This window comes from Lagenorhynchus albirostris, chromosome 16 (assembly GCF_949774975.1).
Source record: "Lagenorhynchus albirostris chromosome 16, mLagAlb1.1, whole genome shotgun sequence".
In the NCBI taxonomy this organism is placed as follows: domain Eukaryota; kingdom Metazoa; phylum Chordata; class Mammalia; order Artiodactyla; family Delphinidae; genus Lagenorhynchus; species Lagenorhynchus albirostris.
The window spans coordinates 43879294-43901278 of NC_083110.1; positions in this window are offsets into that span (position 1 = coordinate 43879294).

Here is a 21985-nt window from a genome sequence, read left to right on the forward strand (position 1 = left end):
TCCAAACATCAGCCCCTTTGAGCATTATAGAGTTCATGCATTCTTACAGCTGAGGATTTATCTGATATCCTTTGATTTCAATCCTTATGGTCCAAAAGCTCCCAAAATGCACTAGTGTATTTTCTTAGTTTGCAATTAGGATCCTTAATTTGGGTCAACATTCTATCCAGTGTGTCATCACTTTCAAGAAGAAATATATTGCAATAACTCCAGGAACAATAATTTCAAATCTGCTAGTGTTGGAGGGTCTCCTGCAGAGGTGGGGCGGTGGCTGTGGCTCACTGCAGGGACAAGGACACTGGCAGCAGAAATTCTGGGAAGTATTCCTTAGCATGAGCCCTCCTGGAGTCCGCCATCAGCCCCACCAAAGAGCCCAAATTTTTTCTGCTTCTGACGCTACTGAAATATGACAAAACAAGGCAATACTCATCCTCTATCCAATAGAAACCCCTTGTACCCAGCTAATTTCTCAGCTCTATTATTGATGTCAGAGAATTTTTCACACCGTCATATGACTTTGTTACTCAAAGAACCTTTTCAATCATGGAGTTAAGTTTCTGCTTTATATGAATGCAGAAATGAATGCTAGCGTAGTCAGAAAATTTGTCCAACATCACAAAGGTAACTTTTCACAAAACTAGGATCAGAATTCAGAAACCCTATTCCTAACTAATTATGCTTTCATTTTCCCTAAAATGTGAGTATGGAAAAGAGAAAGGAATTCTACTCCAACAATTCTAACCCTGAATTAATTACCTTTCCTATCATCTTTTATGTCTAACATATTCCAATGCATACAACTCATTCCATTCACCCAAGCTATATTTTAATTGTTCATTCTTTCCACAAACATTTATTACACACCAAGAATACATCGATTACTGTGCCAAGTGCTAAGAATAAAAGGTTAGCAGGATATAGTTCCTGTCCTAAAAGAGATCACAGTTGGTAAAAAGCCAATTTACAGATGTACTTTGTATGATAGGGATAAATATGGGGTGTTATGTACTTGGATGATTCAAACGCCCTACAGAATCTTAAAGGTTAGAAGAGCTTCCTGGGGAAAAAAAATGATATTAAAGGTAAAAGAGTCAAATAAAAGGGAATAGAGAGGATGAGGAAAATCATAACCTTCAGGTTTAATGAAACTTTGGAGAAATACTAGTCTTCAACCTGTCCGTAACTCCTCAGGCCCCCTGCCTAGTCTTAACCTTTCTCATATGCTCTTTCTCCTATTCCAATCCCTGTTCCAAGCAGGGATTATGATAATGCTTGTTTACAGCAACTGTAAACATTAAAATCTTATTCAAAGAAAATAACTCGATAAACCTTTGTTTTACCCTGCATTTACATCTCTGCTTTACCATAGCGTTATTATTCTCTAAAAAATGTAATTGTATAACACTTAAAATATTTAGGCTTCTTGTGCATGAAGGACTATGATTTTAAAACATTCCTGGGTAGATTCTTAAAGATTAATAAGGCGTTCGATAATTTATATAAATTTGAGTATGAGAAAACTGAGGAAGCAAAGAGGCCCACAGTGTGGTCTCTAGGTCATGAATAATCTCTTCTAGTGTCAACAGTTAAATAAGGAATGTCTCTGATTGAGAGTATAAGGGCAAATTATTTCACATACTGCTACACTTTGGGGGAAAAATCTCTTAAATATAGGTGTTTAGGTCTATTGCATTTTATTAAACAAAACACACATATTTTATGTGCCTTAAAATATTTCCATAAAATGTAAAATAATTTTCCATAAATTAGAAGCCAACATAGTATGCATATTTAAAATCTGTATATTATGAATATAAAATGATGATTTACAAAATACCTAATATGTTATAAAATGCAATCTTTCTTTAAAAGATATACAAGTATAATATTGAAACGTCACTAACCAAATGCACTATTTTTAATATATTTCAAAATGGCTTAACAAAGTTTCAATCAAAGATTATTAGGAACAAAATATGAACATATCTACTTATTTTCTGCCTAGTCTTACATTAAGAAAAAATTTATTATTAATGAAGTTAAAGGACTTGTGCTGTAAACAGATATGGAGCAAATTAGTTTAAAAAAAAAAGCTTTATTCTTATTGGGAGAAAATTCCTATTCTAAATAATTTAAAATTTAACATTAGATCAAGTGGTCATACTTAGGAAGTTCAGTTTTAGCATAAAAATTACAAAATGCCAAAGTCCCATTAAAAATGCTTTGAGCTTAAAAACCAGTATGTAGTGAACACAATGAAATATATGCTAGTCTTTTAAATAGGACAATATTGATTTTCAGAGTAATGATGTATTTAAAGATGCAGTTATTAAAAAGACTTCTTAAACATTAAACTCATATGGAAGAAAAAGCTCTAAAGATTTGCTGTTTCCATTGTTATAAAACATTAAAGGTTATGGTATTATACACAAGGGATAGTTTCAATTCTTCATTGGGCTTTGCTTTTCTGTCAGCTTAGTGTTACCAGCAGACTGGTAACTGGTATCTAGATTGATAAACTTAGTAAATATACAAATTTAAGTATAGAAAGTTAATCAAGAACAACATTCCTATTCTCAGTGTTTTTATATAATTTCATATATGTAAAACAAAGTTATTAACTTTTAAATATAATATGGAAGAATAAATAAAAGAAAAATAAAAACTTCTGATTACAGATATGAACTGTAAAATGTCTGGACTGAAATAACTACTATAGAAAGCATTCTCAACTATTACAGAATTCAAATTCAAGTGTTCCCATTTAATATTAAAATTATGATACTTCTCTGAGATAAATGTATTCACTCAATTCCTAGCTCTGCCCAACTAAATCTCTCACCTTCATCCTAGTGATGTGCTTACAAGCATATACTGTCTCAGGAAATACTCCCAGGCATGTGAAGAGCTCAACTCCTATTTAGTCCACAAAGAAGTTCCCTATAAATACCAAAGTGGTGTTTCTACCTCATAAACTAAATTCAGAGAGTTCCAGAAACAAAGAAGTCATATCTTTTGTCAGTATCAATTAATCCTTAATGGATTAGACTCTTAAAAGGCTGGGATATCCTGCCCCATAGTGATGTTTTTTGGTTGCACTTTGTATACCCTCTTTAAAAGTCATATTTGAGCCAAAAACCTTTCAATGATGTATTCTGACACACGAGAAACTATGCAATTTACTGTCAAGTAGGCTGTAACTACAGTGTGATTTATATCCTTTCCTTCTGAAACAATCCAGTACCTGTGCCCTTGCCTATACCAATATCAGCTCTTTTTTAACCTGCTCCCATCTCCTCGATCCTGGTCAAGATCCCTGTCTGGATCCTTTCTCCTACTAGCCAGTCGGCACCTCTGGCCAGTCTGTTTATTCTGATTACCCTAGAACCATCCCCTCCTTTCCTGATTTTACTCAAATTTCTTATTCCAAGTGCTCAAACCAAATTTAACTGCACTCTTAGCTTAGGCACCTACCCAGATTCTTTTATTAGACCATTCAAGAATATGTGTATTCCTTACTGAAGAAGTCCTGTGCATCTAATCTGCTTGTTATGATCCCATTACATTTCGGCCATTTTACTTGGAGCTCAATAATGTCACTGGATCCAAGTGACCTCTATAATATGACAGCATCTTGAGTTGTTAAAGGAATTACCATTATTTGCATATATTCAGATGTATGTTAACGTTAATCCTTCAATTCTCAAAAAAATTTGGCACATGTTCTTTAGCTTTTGACACTAATCAAACATATCTAGGATTATCCAACAATGACCTAGAGATAAGATTCAGCATGTTTTTTCATTAATTCTGTTTGCTAAATACTTCTGGTTCTCTGCTTTCTGGGCACATAATGAGATTTCATGTCTCTGCAACTCTGAAGTTAGGTGTGGCCATGTGGCCTTTCTAAATATTCTTTCTTCCTGCAGCCAGATGAGTATGAAAAGAAGGGCTAAGAATCCCTGTCAGATGATGTGGCACATATATACAATGGAATATTACTCAGCCATAAAAAGACACAAAATTGAGTTATTGTAGTGAGGTGGATGGACCTAGAGACTTTCATACAGAGTGAAGTAAGTCGGAAAGAGAAAAACAAATACCATATACTCACACATATATGGAATCTAAAAAAAAGGTTCTGAAGAACCTAGGGGCAGGACAGGAATAAAAACACAGACGTAGAGAATGGACCTGAGGATGTGGGGAGGGGCAAGGGTAAGCTGGGACAAAGTGAGAGAGTGGCACGGACATATATACACCACCAAATGTAAAATAGATAGCTAGTGGGAAGCAGCTGCAGAGCACAGGGAGACCAGCTCGGTGCTTTGTGACCACCTAGAGGGGTGGGATAGGTAGGGTGGGAGGGAGATGGAAGAGGGAGGAGATACGGGGATATATGTATATGTATAGCTGATTCACTTTGTCATAAAGCAGAAACTAACACACCATTGTAAAGCAATTATACTCCAATAAAGATGTTAAAAATATTATTAAATAAAATGACACTAAAATTTGAAAAAAAAACAAAACGAAGAATCCCTTTTCAACCTGGGTAACATGTGAAAGGAGGCCCTGCTGACATGTTGGACATATAGCATTAATAAGAAATAGCCTTTCATTGAATTAAACTACTGAGATTTTAAGGATTTTTAATACTACAGCATTATGTAGCCTATTCTGACTAACACAGCTACTAAAGAGAGCCTGAATGAATTAGTCACATATATATACTTGGTAAGCTTTATCATCTAATTAGTACCTAGGGACTACTTTTAGCATGAGACAAAGTTCAAAGTTGCCACCTATTTAATTTCATATAGAAAAACAGGCATTCTCTCCTTATTTTTTCTGAAAGAAATTATGTAAACTTACTCTCCAAAATATTATTATCCTTCCTTCTAAAATAATAACATTATTATCCTTCCTTCTAAAATCAAGGTCAGCCTTTTCATTTCATGACATCCATTAAAAACTGAAACTCTCTTTGGACAAAATTAAAAACATCACTTGATTTACACATCACACAAATCACATCATTTATTAATTATCTGTAAATTGATTCATCTGTAGATTAGGTATATGTTCATTTGAAGAATATTATAATTTATTATATTTTATTAATATATAAGCATTCTATCCTTACCTATATTCAAATAGCATGATATCCCAAGTGGCCATAATGATTACCAATAAAATGCCAACACATTTCATTTGTTCACATATTCTGTGGTAAACGACTGACAACTTCATGATTAAACCATCCAATGTTCAAATTTCTTATAACAACACGTCATTTTTGACGAAAAACAGTTTTATGAAATCCCCTCCAAAGCAAATTTATGTTAAATCTGTACTCATGACTTGTTAATGGTTTTCTAAATTTCAACTTAGGAAACTATCATCTTTTGAAAATTAAAATCTTATCTGTCCAGAAGGAATAGAGGGACATAAGTACAAGGAACATATTCAAATTAATGTCTGTGTTTGTAACTATAACATTTTTTCTGGTACATTTTTCTAATTCGTTTTAAAATTTTCATTTATATTTGAAGCTACATAAATTCATGAAGGGAATTTCTTCTACAATGTCTGCCCCATTATACCTAATAATGTCCTATTACAACTGCAGGTAGAAAATTCAAGGAACATAAAACCTGAAAATCCCCAATTACAGCAAGATGGAAAATAAATAATTCAAATGCCTATAACAGAACTTCTTAGATCCCTGGATGAATTGCAGTGCATTATTTTAATTGTAAGGGCAGGATTCACAAACAAAACAAACTTTCTTGAGAATTTCTTGCTGAAATACATTTTATAATAGTAAGTATCCCGTAAATCTGATTACAAACACCTAAGTACAGAACTATTACAGAATACTGGCTTCTTATCCTTAAATATTTACAGAGATCCTATTTTCTCTTATGGATCTAAATGCAGTTTAAGTGTGTCTACTCCTAAACCAAGGGAGAAATTAACCATTTTAATTAAACATTAAATATTTGTATAAGTGTCAGGAAAACACAAGCATTAAAAAAAAGTTTCTAGCATTCTGCCTAATTAGGTGCATTTCAAATACTGTGTTTTTACTAAACAAAACAAAAAAAAGTTTAGTGAATCACAATCTGTAGAATCACAATTTAAATTGTGAGGTTCTTGCATTCTTTTCATTATTACCAAAATTGATCATCTAGTGCCCCCAATTTTTCTTATTATATCCTAATTCCCTTTAGAGTTTCTACCTACTTGCTGCTTTAAAACTATACATTTCAAACTTTCCCCCATTTATACTGCTGATCTTTTACTGCTTTTTAATTCTTCTTAGAGATCTTCAGTGCGGAGATAGCCCTCATTTATATTCTTGACTTTAAAAGTGCATGAAAGTATGCTTGACCTTGTGATCTGGGTCTGCAGCTTATAAACATTTATTCATTGTTTTATTTGTTTTCATTTGTGTTACTGTTCATCTTGTTGCTTCTAGAAACTTCTACCGTTAGTTGGTGTAGAGATAAAGTCAAAATACCTGAAAACTTTTGTGCTAGTAAACATTTTATTTTTATCTTTGTTGCTTGAAATGTCAGAGGAAGGATCACATTTTCAAATGTGTTGAAAATACATGAAGTCAAGCTCCAATGAAACAATTCTACATCTAAGCAAAGATGAGAAGATGCAAGATTTATGGGTACCTAAACATCCCTTAAATCACAACTGTGCCCCATTAGACTATAAAGGAAAAAGAATTTCTAACTCAGTGTCAAGTGAACTCTTAGTCTACAACAGGCTGTCATTAATCTCATACATCCTTGCATCCTTCCCTATAGCATGTACCATAATGCTAGGTGCTAGTCCACTTCTCTCCATTCTGTCTGCTACTGTCCCCTTCAGACCAGCATCATCTCTCACCTTGATTAATACAGAAGCCTCCAAATGTCTTCAGTGCAATGTAAACATTTCTATGTTCATCTTGCCTGATCATCTATCATTGCAGACACCTCCTCTGGCATTCCTTTAAAAGGTCTCAGCTTTGTTCACATATCTCCAGGAAAAGGGATCTCAGTACTACACATTTGGCTGCATTTCTTTTTCACTCAACTAAACTTGTTTCAAAAATTAATGAAATCTGCCTCCCAGTAATTCTGTGTATTAGTTTTAGTTCTGCTCAGTGGAGTTACACAGATTAAAGTTATCTTTACCATTTTAAATCTATGAAGACCCTGCTTCCTAGCATCTCTTCTGTATTTTAGTTCTCCGAGATACTGCTGATATGGCCTGATTTTCAGACCCATTCACAATCCTTTCTCTTTTTCTAAGCACACTTCACTTGCCAACATCTCTATTAACAAATGACAACTAAAGAGATACATTTGGAATGACGGTGTGAGAAGCTCTCAGTGAAACAATCATAACTAGCGAAAAGTATTAAAACAACACATGCAACTAAAGTGCCTGTAAATTGTCCTAAGGGCACATAGACATGTTTATTCAAGAAAATCCACTAAATCTCAGTAGAAATTGCAAAAGTCTGTGACATTTAACCCACAATCCACTCCCTCTCCCTCTCTCCAGCTTGGAATTATAAGAAACTCTGCCCCTAAGGGTGCAGCCAAGAACATGGTTCCTCCATCTCTAGCTCCCAGTCTACCGTTATGGTTCCTCCCTGGGAAGGTGAGGCCACAAACGTTTATGACATAGACCCAGCTTTGTGTTGCAGAAATTCTACTCTAAACAAGAGCAGCTGAGAAGCCTGTGGCTCTCTCTCTTTACCTAGCTCCCTCTTGTAGGGCAGAAGGACTACACCAACTATGACAACCCAAGACTACTGGAGCCCTTAATGTCTTTGCCCAGGATCCTGCTTGTAAAGGTAAGGTGGTATTCTAAGAGAAGAGGGTAACTGTCCTTCTGTTACTTCCTTGAAATTTCATGGCTATTACTATTATCCTGGAATATGATTCATCTGAATCTGTTGATGCAAATTCATTTAACAGTTAAAATTAAAAATCACTCTCTTGTGCTTTAAATTGCTCCTGAATATTTCTTTCTCCTTTTCTAGTTTACACATTATATTTGACCCTAACCAAGTAACATTTTACTCTGCCTCTCCCATATTTTTCATGTATATTTAATCAACCTAAGTGATATTTCTCATCTGCGACTCTCTCCTCTCCATTCTCAATGTAGGCATCATTGCTCAGATGCTCATTGTCTCTTACCAGGACAATTAAAATAAACTCCTAACTTCAGTTTATGGTCTAATAGATTGTAGATATCTTTGCCAAATTAATCTTGCAGAGTTCATAAGAAATCACTTTCCTACTAAGAAATCTTCAAAGATTCTTCACTGCCCACAGAACAAAATTCTTACCTTCACTTTCTTCCTCCTCATCCCGTGGCCTAAACTTTCTTCTCCAATCTAATTTCCCACTGCTTCCTGAATTATATCCTAGGAATTAACAAAGAACCACTTCAGGAAATGATGACTGACAAAACACACTTAAATGAGTTATAAAAGACTTTTTTAAAAAAGCCCAGCATGACATGGTTAAATGCTTAATCAATTAAAAGAAGTCACATAATTAGATTGCTATTATTTATCCAATTTATAGAAATTCCTGTTTAAACAAGTGCTAAGGAGAAAAATCCTTTTGTTTGTTTTTGCTTCATTCAACCCTTGTTACTAAAACCATTTATTTAATGTTGAGGACACTTAACAACATATTCCTAAAAAGCTTTCCTACATAGCAATGTTCTGTAAATCCTTTTTGTCACAGTGCATTTTGTTACAAATTGGAATGGGAGGGGGGACAAGAAAGGTTAATTGCAAAATGACTTAAATATTTTTAAACCTGAAGAAATTTTAAGACTCAAATGTTTAAGGGGAGAAAATTATAGTTTTCAGGTATAATAAAAATACTTTGAGTCATAAAAGATCACTACAAATGAACAGGGTTTTTTTAATACTGAGGACAGTATCTTAAACGTGTAAAAAAGAAAAAAATCATAGTTTAGCTCAACCAACCTGTGTTGAATATCCATCACCCCATTATTTCAGTAAATAGATAAAAAATTAAGTCATAACTGTTAGGCAGGAAGTTAGCCATGAGTAACGAGAGGGGACCCTGTAGGCTGAATGTCCAACAGCCGCCTAAACCTGCCAAGCTATTTGCCAACCCCGTCCCAAACACGCCCCCATCAGTACTCCAAAATGGTCAGGGGACTGGAAAAATCCCCCACTTGCCGACTGGACGGACTTTCCCCACTCTGGCATATGCACACACCTCAAGCTACCATGTCCATAGATAACCTTTGGCGGCCATTAGGCTCATTAAAAGTTCATAAATATTCTATGTAGAATATACATCTGATTATAACAGACTGAATTATGGGTAGGACATGTGCAGCAGAGCCTCCTGTTATATAACCTACAGCTGTCAATCAAGACTGTCAATCAACGATCTTGCCTTAAAAACCCTACACTCCAGCACTCAGGGGACACTGCCTGCCTTGGCCTGGCCCACTTCTCTCTTGACGTGTTCTCTCTGTTCTCTCCTTAGCTTCAATAAACTCTCTTGCAATGGGTAAGACCTCAGATTCTTCTTTGTGTCCTTACCAAGAACCGAGGCCCACAGGAGGAGGGTTTTCCAGACTCTTCCACCAACAATAACCATACTGCTGCTGTAAATAAACAGAAGTTATAATAAGCTAATTTAATTTACAAAATAAAAGTAAAATATATTAAAAAAAACAACAGATCTTTGAGCTCATTCAATTTGATTTGGTGTAATTTCAGAGCCTTAATTTCTTCCGCTGTAACATGAAAGGTGTGGTCATGAAAACTTCAGCCATCCCTCAATCTGTCTATTACTCAAAGTAGTTGCATGATCAAATAAAATAATTAATATAACAATAATAGTATTATGAATAGTTAATATATATTGACTCCTAAAAATATGCCAAGGCCTATACTAAATGCTATGTGTGCTGCATCTAATTTAATCCTCCCAACAAATTTATGAGGTACTTTTATTTCCATTCATGATGTGAAGGGAGGAAAAAGCACAGGAATTTAAATAACTTTTCTTTAAAGGCCCTATCTCCAAACACAGTCACATTCTAAGGTGCTGAGGGTGAGAGCTTCAAGTTCTGAATTTTGAGAGGGAGACAGAATTCAGCCCATTAATTTACCTTTTAGAGTTATAAGATTAAGAAATGTAATTGCTTGCCTGTAATTAAGAAACCTCTATTCTAATATCTCTGTTACACATCAGTAAAGCCAGTAATTCAGATAGCTATTACCTTTTCCTACATGTATAAATTGGTAGAAATATACATATATTCCAAAGTGCTGATGTGACAAAAAAGGGTTAACACGTGAAAAAGTTCTGATTCTTAGAAAAACCAGTACTATTTAAATTCAACAACTTAAAGTTACCTTTGTTAAAGGACATCTAAGGAAAGAAATAGAAAATAAACATCCTTACTGATGGTAAGTGCTTAATTCTACATACAATTCAAATCGCAGTATATGCAGCTCAATGGGACTTTAGAAACTGTTGCAAACACACTTACTTCACAGATGAGGAAGATGAGCCTGACACTGGTAAAGTGACTTGTCCAAGGTCACGGATATAGTTAGTTCCTGCTAGAGCAAGTGCTGATTCCTAGTTCACTGTTCTTTTCCCTATTCTGTACTGTCTCCTGTGGTTTTCCCAGGATCACGGGCTTAACAGTTTCCTGGAGTGATTATTTGTTTTAGAAATAACACTTATTTCATGTCTGGAGCGATTCACAAGTAGTTGCCTTCTTTTTTCAACCTAAGTTCTATTTAAGCTAAAGCTGAATTTTTAAAAATCTGTGAATTCATCATGTAATTTTTAAGTCCTCATAAGACCTGCTGCAGACAAAAATCTCACCCTTCAAATAATATACATTTTCTTAACTGAAACATATATTAAAATATGTATTAACCTAATAACCAAAATTCATTATATCACAAACAATCTATTACATGCACACATTTTTCTACTACTGTGTGTTTCTCAAGTGTTGCCTGATCCAACAGCAGGTCTCAAATCACCTTCCAAAATGCTTCAAAATCATTTGCGTATTTGTCCTTACAGTACTAAGCAAAATGAAAAGCAATTCAATTACAATTATTTAGGGCTACTTATATCTAAGGAAAATACCTTCAAAGAGTCATGCACTGTAATAAATGTCTTCCAAAGTTCTCCCAATAAGGAATTAACCCAGAAGTAATGCCATAATTCTGGAGAATTTATTAATACTATCTAGTCAATTTCCTCCCTTACAGGCTCTCCTCCAACAGAGTCAGGCCTTGAAATGGGAATGCAAGCATGAAACTTTGATCTAAGCTGACTTGGAGGAAGCAGGAGCACCAGGAGGAACAGACATTTTTGTGTTTTTAAATTAATTAATTTATTTTTATACAATTTTAAAAAGTTACACTCCATTTACAGTTATTACAAAATATTAGCTATATTCCCCATGTTGTATAATACATCCTTGTAGCCTATGTTACACCCAACAGTTTGTACCTCCCACTCTCCCACCTCTATACTGTCCTTCCCCTCCTCCCCACTGGTAACCACTAGTTTGTTCTCTTTATCTGTGAGTCTGCTTCTTTTTTTGTTGTATTCACTAGTTTCTTGTATTTTTTAGATTCCACATATAAGTGATATTATACAGTATGTCTTTCTCTGTCTGACTTATTTCAATTAGCATAATACCCTCCAAGTCCACCCATGTTGCTGCAAATGTCAAAATTCCATTCTTTTTTATGGCTGAGTCGTATTCCATTGTGTATATGTACCACATATTCTTTATCCATTCATCTGTTGATAGACACTTAGGTTGTTTCAATTATCTTGACAATGGTAAATAATGCTACTATGAATGCTGGGGTGCATGTATCTTTTCAAATTAGTGTTTTTGCTTTTTTTGGATGTACACCCAGGAATGGAACTGCTAGGTCATACGGTAATTCTATTTTTAGTTTTTGAGAAACTTCCATATTGTTTTCCACCGTGGCTACACCAATTTACATTCCCACCATTAGTGTAAGAGGGTTCCCTTTTTTCCACATCCTCGCCAACATTTGTTATTTATGTTCTTTTTTGATGATAGCCATTCTGACAGTTGGATGGTATCTTACTGTGGTTCTGATTTGTATTTCCCTGATGATTAGCAATGTTGAGCATCTTTTCATGCAACTGTTAGCCATCTGCATTTCCTCTTTGGAAAAATGTATTTTCAGTTCTTCTGCCCATTTTTCATTTCATTGTTTTTTGTTTTTTTGATGTTGAGTTGTATGAGCTCTTTATGTACGTGGGATATTAATCCCTTATCAGTCATATCATTTGCAAATATTTTCTCCCATTCAGTAGGTTGTTTTCGTTTTGTCAATGGTTTCCTCTGCTGTGCGAAAGACTGGATTTAAAGAGAGCAGCATTCAAATAGAGACTCTACCATAGACTCAATATACACAAGGAAACAAAACTTCAAGGTAATATTGGGATTCATCAGCATGAATTTGTTTACACTTAACATCAAATGTTTTCTTCCTTTTTCTTTCTGAAGATAGAGTTTCAAAACCATGAGTTTATTATTATGAGTATAAAAAATTCAATGCCAGAAAACTCTAACAAAGTTATCCAATTTGGAATAAATTTTATCTTGAAATTACAAAGGAAATTCAAGGACTTCAATTCATTACAAACGGAAATTCTTCACATTTGTGAGGAAAAGCATGATTTTATTTCTATGTAGAGCCAAAGAATGAATAGTGGCAGAAAGTAACAATCTGATTATTTGCCTTATTTTGGCCTCCAAAACCGTATCTTACTGGGGGGTTGTTAAGGTTAGTTTGGGGAGAGAGGCAAGATGATCTGCTGGAAGAAAGAGGACTCTATCTTTTGATCCAAGTCAATCCCTCTCATTGTTGATCAGCAACAAGTTATCCAGGTCCAAATGAGAAAATACCAAGTACCAGGCTACTTCACCCAGGAAAAAAAGCAATAGTAAAATACACAATTGTAAAGAGAAAATAACAGAGGATTTACCACATGCTGCTTTTTAAAACAAGATTTTACATAAAAATTCAAATTTATGTAATTTATTTATTTATATGTGTGTTATATAAATTTATTCAGTAAATTTTATTATATTAATAAATAATCATTTTATGTATTTATAGTTATTTTGTAAATGTTTATGCAGGCTATAAAATTTTATGCATTTATATATCCTATTAATTTCTACATATTAATATGTACTCTTTAAAGTTATGTAGGTGCATATGTATGTAAATGAACAGGATGTCCCACAGCCTTCTGAAGATGTCTCAGCTCTTCTTTGAGACATTTTTTAGTACATAGCCATTACTATGGACATTTGGGATTAAAGGGATCAAAGCTTCACACACATTTTTTGTCATTTAACTTTCCCTTTGAATGCTTTATAGGACCCTTTCTATACTCTAACAGAGTTTCCTACCAAAAGGCCATCAGCTACCTTCAGTCTGAAAGTCCAGCCCATCATCCTTCTCCAGGCTCATTTATGTCTCCTTTCTCCCTCTCTCTTTTTGACTTGAAAGGCTGAGTGAAAGGGAAAGGATCATAATTAGCAGATATGTCTGGTCAGCCAAGTGCATTCTCAGACCCTATGATCAAAAATATTTTTAAAAAAGCAAGATACGAAAGCAAATCTCAACCTGACAGAGCTGGTGGATTCGCTCTGCATGATCCTCTCTTGCCACCCTAACTGGTGCTGTGGAAAGGGCTCCTCTCTTTCTGCTCATTGTTAACTAACTTTTTGAATGTGAATCACAGCTGCCCCTGGATCAACTACTAGATTCACTTCTGTTTACCCACTGAGTTTCTTTCTCCTTCAGGACACTTGCCCTGACAGATTCAAGTGCCTAGATTTCATGAAAAATGCTTTGTACTAAAGGCAAACTTATCCATAATCCTTAAAAGTAAATTTTATGACCATTTCTGAAAATAGGAACTCTTCAGTGGTTAATAATGGCAGTTTTACCTTGACTGAGAAATGCATCAGACAGCTCAGTTGCTTAGGTACTACAATTCTTCAGGGTTTAGTTCTATTCAGGATAGTTGGCTTTGTCCATTACATGAATTTTTTTCCAGCCTAAAGACCAGATTTTTTAAAAAAAAATCTTTACCATGGCATCTATCCAATAAATTCTATCTAATTTTAGTTCTAAAAGGCTCTTCGTTTTTTTCAGGTGACTCTTACAAACCCACCAATTTACTTTTCTGATTTGGCATAATAATTTGATACTGAAGTTCTGGTATATTGATGTATTTCACTTAGCTCTCCTTTATTTTCATCCAAACTGCTCTGACCACAAATAGGTGTGGATGGTAGGATACTGACACTCAAACTCACATAGTTGTGTGGCCTTCATCCTTTCATACATGATCTGATAGAGTTATAACCAACATTGTATTTTTAAATAAATGGATAAGATTACAGAAGAATGGCTGGAGGATCACTTTACATATCCTAACTGGCATCCTTGAGGATAGGGCCTATTCTACTCTGCTTCTGCTTCACAAGGCCCTCAACACAGTTGGTTCTCAGCGAGAGGCTGTGGATCTAGTAGAGTTACTTGTAGCTGTGAATCACTTGATTGCCATTATTTGTAGTTTTCAACATTTAAATTAATAAAATACATGCACTAAAATGTTTTGACATTCACGACGCTTGCTCACATAAAATGAAATAAATTTATAACTGGAAAAAACTGGGGATTCCTTAGTCTAGACAAATATAACAAAATACAAATAGGCATCTTAATTTTAACTCAAAGAGATAAGTGATTGCTGACCACCACTGTTTGTTAGCAGAAAAACAAGGACTAGAAGCCAGGGTGCTGGTGCACAATCTCCTACAATTTCCACCATCATAGCTCTTCCTCCATGCTAGTCTTACTTCGTTGCCTACACCAAGAGCATTCAATCCAAATAAGAGTTAACAGTAACAATAATAACAGTAACAATAGACTAATATTTATCAAGCACTTACTATATACTAGGCAATCTATTCCATGTTTTGCATTTATGTATTTCCTCGTGTAATCATATAATTAGTACACGCAAGGTACAAGTATCCCCATTTTACTGATGAGGAAACTTCCACTGAGAAAGGTTAAAAATTTACTCACAGTGAACACACCAAGAAAATGCCAGTTAACTGTGCCTCTGACCATTATATTACCATTGTCCTTCCTGATGAAAATATTCTCTTTTTATGTTTCATCTGCAGTAGCTAATATACCCACTGTCAGAATATATCTTAATTGCTTCTCAAGAATTACATTGTTTCAAGCAGCAAATAATATCCTGATTCCTGTGGAATCATTTCCAAATGTAAACCACAGACAATTTAAAGTCATATAAACCAACTCTGTTAAGTTTTTCCTTATTTGAACACATTATTTACATGCCCAGACAAAGGAACTCAGTGTTGTGTCACAAAAGGTATTTGCCATACCAGAAACAAAGATACAAACTGTTTCAGAAAGCAGTGAGGTATGTTTTATTATATTTGATCCTGAAACAAGAATTAGTTCCCCTAAAGGTCATAACAATGACAGTAACAATATCCAGTAATGCTAATCTCATTTCCTTGGGAATGTCATTCAATAGAGTGAGATTCATTTTCTAGAGGTTATGAATTCACATTTATTTTAAGACAAATAAAACAAGCCATAAAATGGAGAGGCAGAAGACTGCAGCAACTCCTCCAGGTTATTGTGGGATAAGCTGCAAAATTACTCATTGATGCTTAAGGTCATTAGTGAGGAATTAGTCTTCTGAATATTATAAGACATAGACTAGTGTTCTGGACATAAAAATTTTATGTTGTGATCCTTGAACTGGTGTTTACTCTCACCACTTAAAAAAGGCTGCTCATTATGTGCTACCTGACACTTTCTTGAATCATTCAATTCAACTCTATCTTTGTATAGTCTAGTTATAAGCCAATGTGGTTGTTACCTTTAAAATTTGGACTTTTACACTTACAGCCTATATTAAAAAGTAGTATCTTATAAAGCCTTCAAAAATTATTCATAAATATTCATTTAAATGCATTAAATAAAAATATGTATGGTCTATTGCTCATGAGAAAAAGTGCCTGAGAAAATAAAGGGAACTGAAGACATTTAGGCAAAAACCACCACACTCTCTAGGCTTTTGACTGTAATTTAGAGGTCACTGAGTCTAATCCCCTACCTGGTGCCTGATCCCTTTCATATAAACACTGTTTGAATATTTCTAGCCATGGGAAAACACCTGATTCTTTTAATTTTCCATTAGGTCTAATTATTAGAAAGTTATTCCTCATTATTGTGGAGAATCATGGGAAAATCCTCTTCATGAGGCCTGAGATCATCTGGTAGAAAGTAACTGTTTTCTGTTCTCATGGCAGCCAGACTAAGATTATTATCTATGGGTTTTTAAAAAGCCCCAAAGATGTATGTGCCCCTTCTCAGTGTGTAGACTACATATATGAAACTAGGGAGAGGAAGGCAGAATGTCTGAAAATCTCATGCTTTCAAGCCCCTTTGTTTAGATACCATGTGTGCTTTACTTTTAATTTCAGTGTCCCAAATGATGAATGGGAATTGGGCTTAGATGTGGCCACATGGGCATAATTTCTGCCCAGAGAGAAGCAATTCAAGGTTTCAGTGCCTTCCACTCCCACCCCTCCTGGAATGACTGATTGACCAATGCTGGCAAAGGCCCAGCTGTAGTTAGTGGTCCCACAGTAAGTCATCTATCTATCCATTGACCATGCCAGCTTTGGGGCCCAGGACAGGATAGCCAGGTGAAGAGTGTCCCCCTCATGCAGTGAGCACAATAGAGTATACGATTAACTATTTTTTTTTGCTGGGCACAGATTCAATATAAATGAAAACAATGAAATAGTCTGGCCAATTTCTATTTTTTAGTGTCTTGAAATTTCCATTACAGTTCTTTATACATCAATTATGCCTCAATAAGCTTGTTTCTGAAAAAAAAATGGAAGCAGTCATCTGAAAAAGATAAACTATGCTGCAAAAGCAAATTAACCCCAAAACCCCAGTTGCTTAGCTCAACCAAGACTAATTTCACAATGCATGTATACTATGCATTAGCACAGTTACTAAGAGACCCAAGCTGGTGGAAAATTCCCCAACATTAACCTCACTATCTTGAATATGTTGCTTCTTTAATGCAAATAGAAGGGGAAAAGAGCACTGATGCATCTCACAGCAGTAATGAGGTGTCATAGCTCAGAAATAATACACACCCCTTCTCTGGTCATGTCCCATTGGCCAGAAATAATCTCATGGAAATGCAATCTTCTGAGTGCCAGGAGAAGAAGCAAACTTGATATTGGTAAGCACTGGTAAAGTCTATCACATTATAACCGAGGTCTCCTGAGACCTTTTATTCTCCAATCTAAACATTCCTAATTCTTTCACATGTTCTTCAAATGGCATGGTTTCCTCTACCCTTCTTCTCCTGGCTTCCTTATAATTGCTACTTTACTTTAAAGATGTTTTCACATTAGTTTGTGAACCCCTTGATTTCACAGGCAGGATTTTGTGACTATGTTAATTTTGTAAAGGAAGAGGAATATCACTTTTAATAGACTCTCCAAGAAGTAATGTGGAGAAAGTTTAGGGATCACTACTCAGGTATCTTATCATTTCCTTTCTAATATAATACCCCATGGGTGCAACGTTCTGGCAAATTCCTGAACAGCACTGCTCTACTACCTAGTCTGGATATATTAAACGGTCATTATTTTTTTTAAATATTTATTTATTTGGTTGTGCCAGGTCTTAGTTGTGGCAGGTGGGTTCCTTAGTTGCAGCTCACCAGCTCCTTAGTTGCAGCACACGGGCTCCTTAGTTGTGGCACATGAACTCTTAGTTGTGGCATGCATGTGGGATCTAGTTCCCTGGCCAGGGATCAAACCCAGGCCCCCTGCATTGGGAGTGCCAAGTCTTAACCACTGTGCCACCAGGGAAGTCCCAAACAGCCATTATAACATAAAATTTGCATCCAATTTTTTTATAGACTGTTGTCCTATACTGAGTTTACGGACCAAAAAACAAAAAAATGTAAACCACTTGCACTGCTAACAAATGCTGCTGCTTCTTAGTCAAATGATTTAGAGTGGCTTTTGTTTTTGCTGATCTTTTAGACTACATGCGGAACTATCCACTTTGTATTCACAAGCTCAAGGTTCACATCATTTTGAATATTGATTCTAACATAAAGCACACTATCAATCTTTCCCGTGTACCTTTGAGTCTTCTGCATGTAGTTGATATATTCATGTAAATCACTGACACAAGCATTGGTCCAGTTCAGTGCAAATTGCCAAGGCAAAGAACACACACATGAAAGTTCCCTCTGCTCTTCCCAGCATTCCTCCATACTGTCTCCTCTGCTACATTTCCAAAGTTGTATACTATAGACTATTAATTTCAATAGATGTCACAAAGGTAAAAGGGATGGACCAAGGATGTGGTCAATTAAGTTTGTAAAATACTATATACTGGATCCTGCCCTCAAAGAGAGGCTTGCTAGCTGTGTAAACTTGGCAAGTTCAGAACTTCTCTGGTGTCAGTTTCCTCATGTGGATAATGAGGATAATATTAGCACCCATCTGACCATAGAGCTGTCATATTAAACAAGTTAACTCAGGCAAGTTAATTCAAATAGTGCCTGACACACAGTAGGCACTCAAAACATTTTGGTTCTTATTTTCATGGTGGTTATATCGGCATTGAAAGGTTTTGAAAAACTTTGCAGTAAATAAATCTGTTTGGCTTTGTCCAGCCAGTTTTCTTCATATAATTTGACACCAGAACAATTACTTTTTCATCCAATGTCTTGCACTTCGGGAAATGCTATATGATTTATAGCATTTACTTAAGTCCAGGATCAGCAATTGGTCAGAATCAGGAACAGGGTGAGAAAATGACCATGTTTCAGGTTGGTAAGAGAATCATGCTGTTTTCTTACTTCAACTTCTCCCACAAGTGTCAGCCTGACTCTTGTACTGGATCTCACCAGAAACACTTAATTCATCCTGTCCAAATACAGCATCAAACATTATAATTATCTCTGTCTGATATGAGGGATTAGATGGAAAAAATAAAACACTCTGTTTCTCATCTTCTATGTTCCTCTTATTATACCAAGACAATTTTTCTATGCACACTGCACACTTCTGAATAACAAATAAACCTGTTAGAAGATTTCAAGGAGAGGAAGTCAATGTTTTCCTCTTGTTTTCCTCTCCATGATAAATAAAGCACAGATTTCTATTCTCCAAGGGTAGAGTCCAACTTCCCTATATTTAGAATCAAGGGTAGGATTAAACCTAACATGTATTTACGAGATATTAATAAACTACGTCATGGGAATTCTTGTGTGAGATACAGAATTGGTTTCCCCAGTGCTATGGAGGATATGACTTACCAGTATTAGTTTAATAAAGAGCAAACAAGGTCTGTCCTTAATAAAAAGAAGAGCATCTCAGAAAGCCCTCAGAAGGAGCAGCCTGTGAAACTCTAGTACTTTCTGTCTAACAAAGCCAACCTGATACTTAGAAGCCTCCCCACATCTCACCAAAATGGAGATTATTAGATACCTGGCACTTTGGGACAACTCTGTTACCCAGAGTAGATAAACAGAAAAACAGCATTTTGTATTTTATCAGAAAGCACATGAAATGTAAATTAATTTAACAAAGGATTTTAATCTATCCACATTTTAAAAATATCTGCCAACTGAATTTTTTAACCTGAAAATTTAATAGTAAGTGAAGATTCAAGTCACATTAAGTCACTGCAGCCCAGAAAGCTATCTGCTTAACAGCTCTCAACATTCCTCAAAGGTAAAGATGCCCTGGTTGTAACAGTGATAATTGTCTACTTCAAAAACATGAATTGGATTAGTATTAATTTGAAGGTAGAGAATGTGCACCGCTTTGATAGTTGACAAATCACACTTGCTTCAGTTTTTTAGAGTATTAATAGAAAAGGCCATGTTTTCTGAATAGTCTGCATCCCGTCATTTCTGCTTCCTTAATACCTGGAATCCTTTTTCGCTTCTGCATGCTGACACCACTGCCTGAGTTCAGGCACGCCTCATGTCTCACCTCACTCGCTGTAGCAGCCCCCTAACTGGTCTCTGTTCTTCTGCCTGCCCTCCTTCCCCACCATCCCTTCAGTCCAGCTTCTCTATGACTCCCAGAATGAGCTTTCTAAAGTAAAACAGACTACTTAAAACCGCTCAGTATTTCTCCATTACATTCTGGGTAAAATTCAAACTGCTCAGTTGCCATACAAGGTCTTTTGTGACCACCTGTCCCCTTCCTACCTCCCAGCCTCATCTCTCAGTACTTTCTTCTAGCATCTCCTTTCCCTGCCTCTTTGCTTCTCCTGGATTGTTCTCTCTCCTACTTCTTCCTATGGCTAATTCCTACTTACCCTCCAAAATTCAGGTCAGATGACCTCCTCCAGAATGGTCTCTCATACACACTCACACACACTCACAATCACCCTAGATTGGGTGCCCTTCCTTGACGTCCCTTAGTGCCATATACCGATGTGAATTTTGGTAATTATCATTGTGCATGGCAATTGTCTACCCTTCCTTCCTTCCTCCCTTCTTTACCTCCTTCCTCCCTTGCCTCCTGCCCTCCCTATTAGATTGTCAGCATTTACACTGAATTACTTTAGATGGGAGACCATTTTTTTATGCCCTAACTTCTGGAACAGATTTAGTCAGTAATGGTTTCCTATGTGAAATAAGAATATCATTCTGAATAATGATCCAGTCAATATTTGCTTAACACTTTTGTGACTAACGTGATGTACAGTATTTAAAATAACAAAATATATAATAAATAATGATAGGCAAGAAATAAACTAGCCTTTAAACGAATAAGCCTTTCTTGCTTTGCAACTATTCAGCCAAGCAGCCCTCCAAATCACTGAAATAAGCAACGATCCTATGTGCTAATGAGCCAAAATACCACAAACTATAAATTACATCTTGCCACTCACAGCTACTATAATCTTATAACTATTCTGAGGGTCAAATCTGGGCTGCCTCAGCATTGCACTACTGGTGGCTCTTGAAGTCACATAGAAAGGACATGTGCTGCTTTCGCCACAAGATTCCCACGAATCCCCAGAAGGTAATGTTGATAAACCAAGGTTTGATAGGCTTCTAATGTTTTCAGTGTTGACTGAGCTACACTGTTGGAAACCTTTTCAGAGATCACTCTCCTGGAGATTCATAGCACCATCTGTAATACAGATCTTATCTCCCATAAGTTCTGCAATTTTACATGTTTTTCTTTCGGCAGTGGCCATAATACTGAAATTTCAGTATTATAATCACATTAGAGGGGACAATAAAAAAATATTCTTATGGTGGCAGTCTATCAGAGAAGAAAGGTAGCATATAGCTCATGTCAAAGAAATCAGCAATTAATTTACTAAAATCTGGAAGAATGGATGAACAAAAAGACCAACAGAACAAACAAAAGACACAGATGGGATATATTTCTAGGTGTTAGTGGAAGAGAGTGTTAATGCTTACTAAAAGAAAAGATCCTTTGAGCATGAAGACCTTTTCTTTCTGACTCTTTTAACCCAATGCCCAGAAAACTGTTGGCACATAGTCAGAACCCAAAACATATTTGATAAGTAAATCAATGCATGAAGAAATGAGAATATGATTTTACTGAGTAGCTAAAATGTCGACTGAATAATAAAAGAGGAATAGAGAGCCTATATTTTTCTTTTAATTTATTTATTTTTGGCTGCATTGGGTCTTCATTGCTGCATGCAGGCTTTCTCTAGTTGCAGTGAGCGGGGACTACTCTTTGTTGCAGTGCATGGGCTTCTCATTGAGGTGGCTTCTCT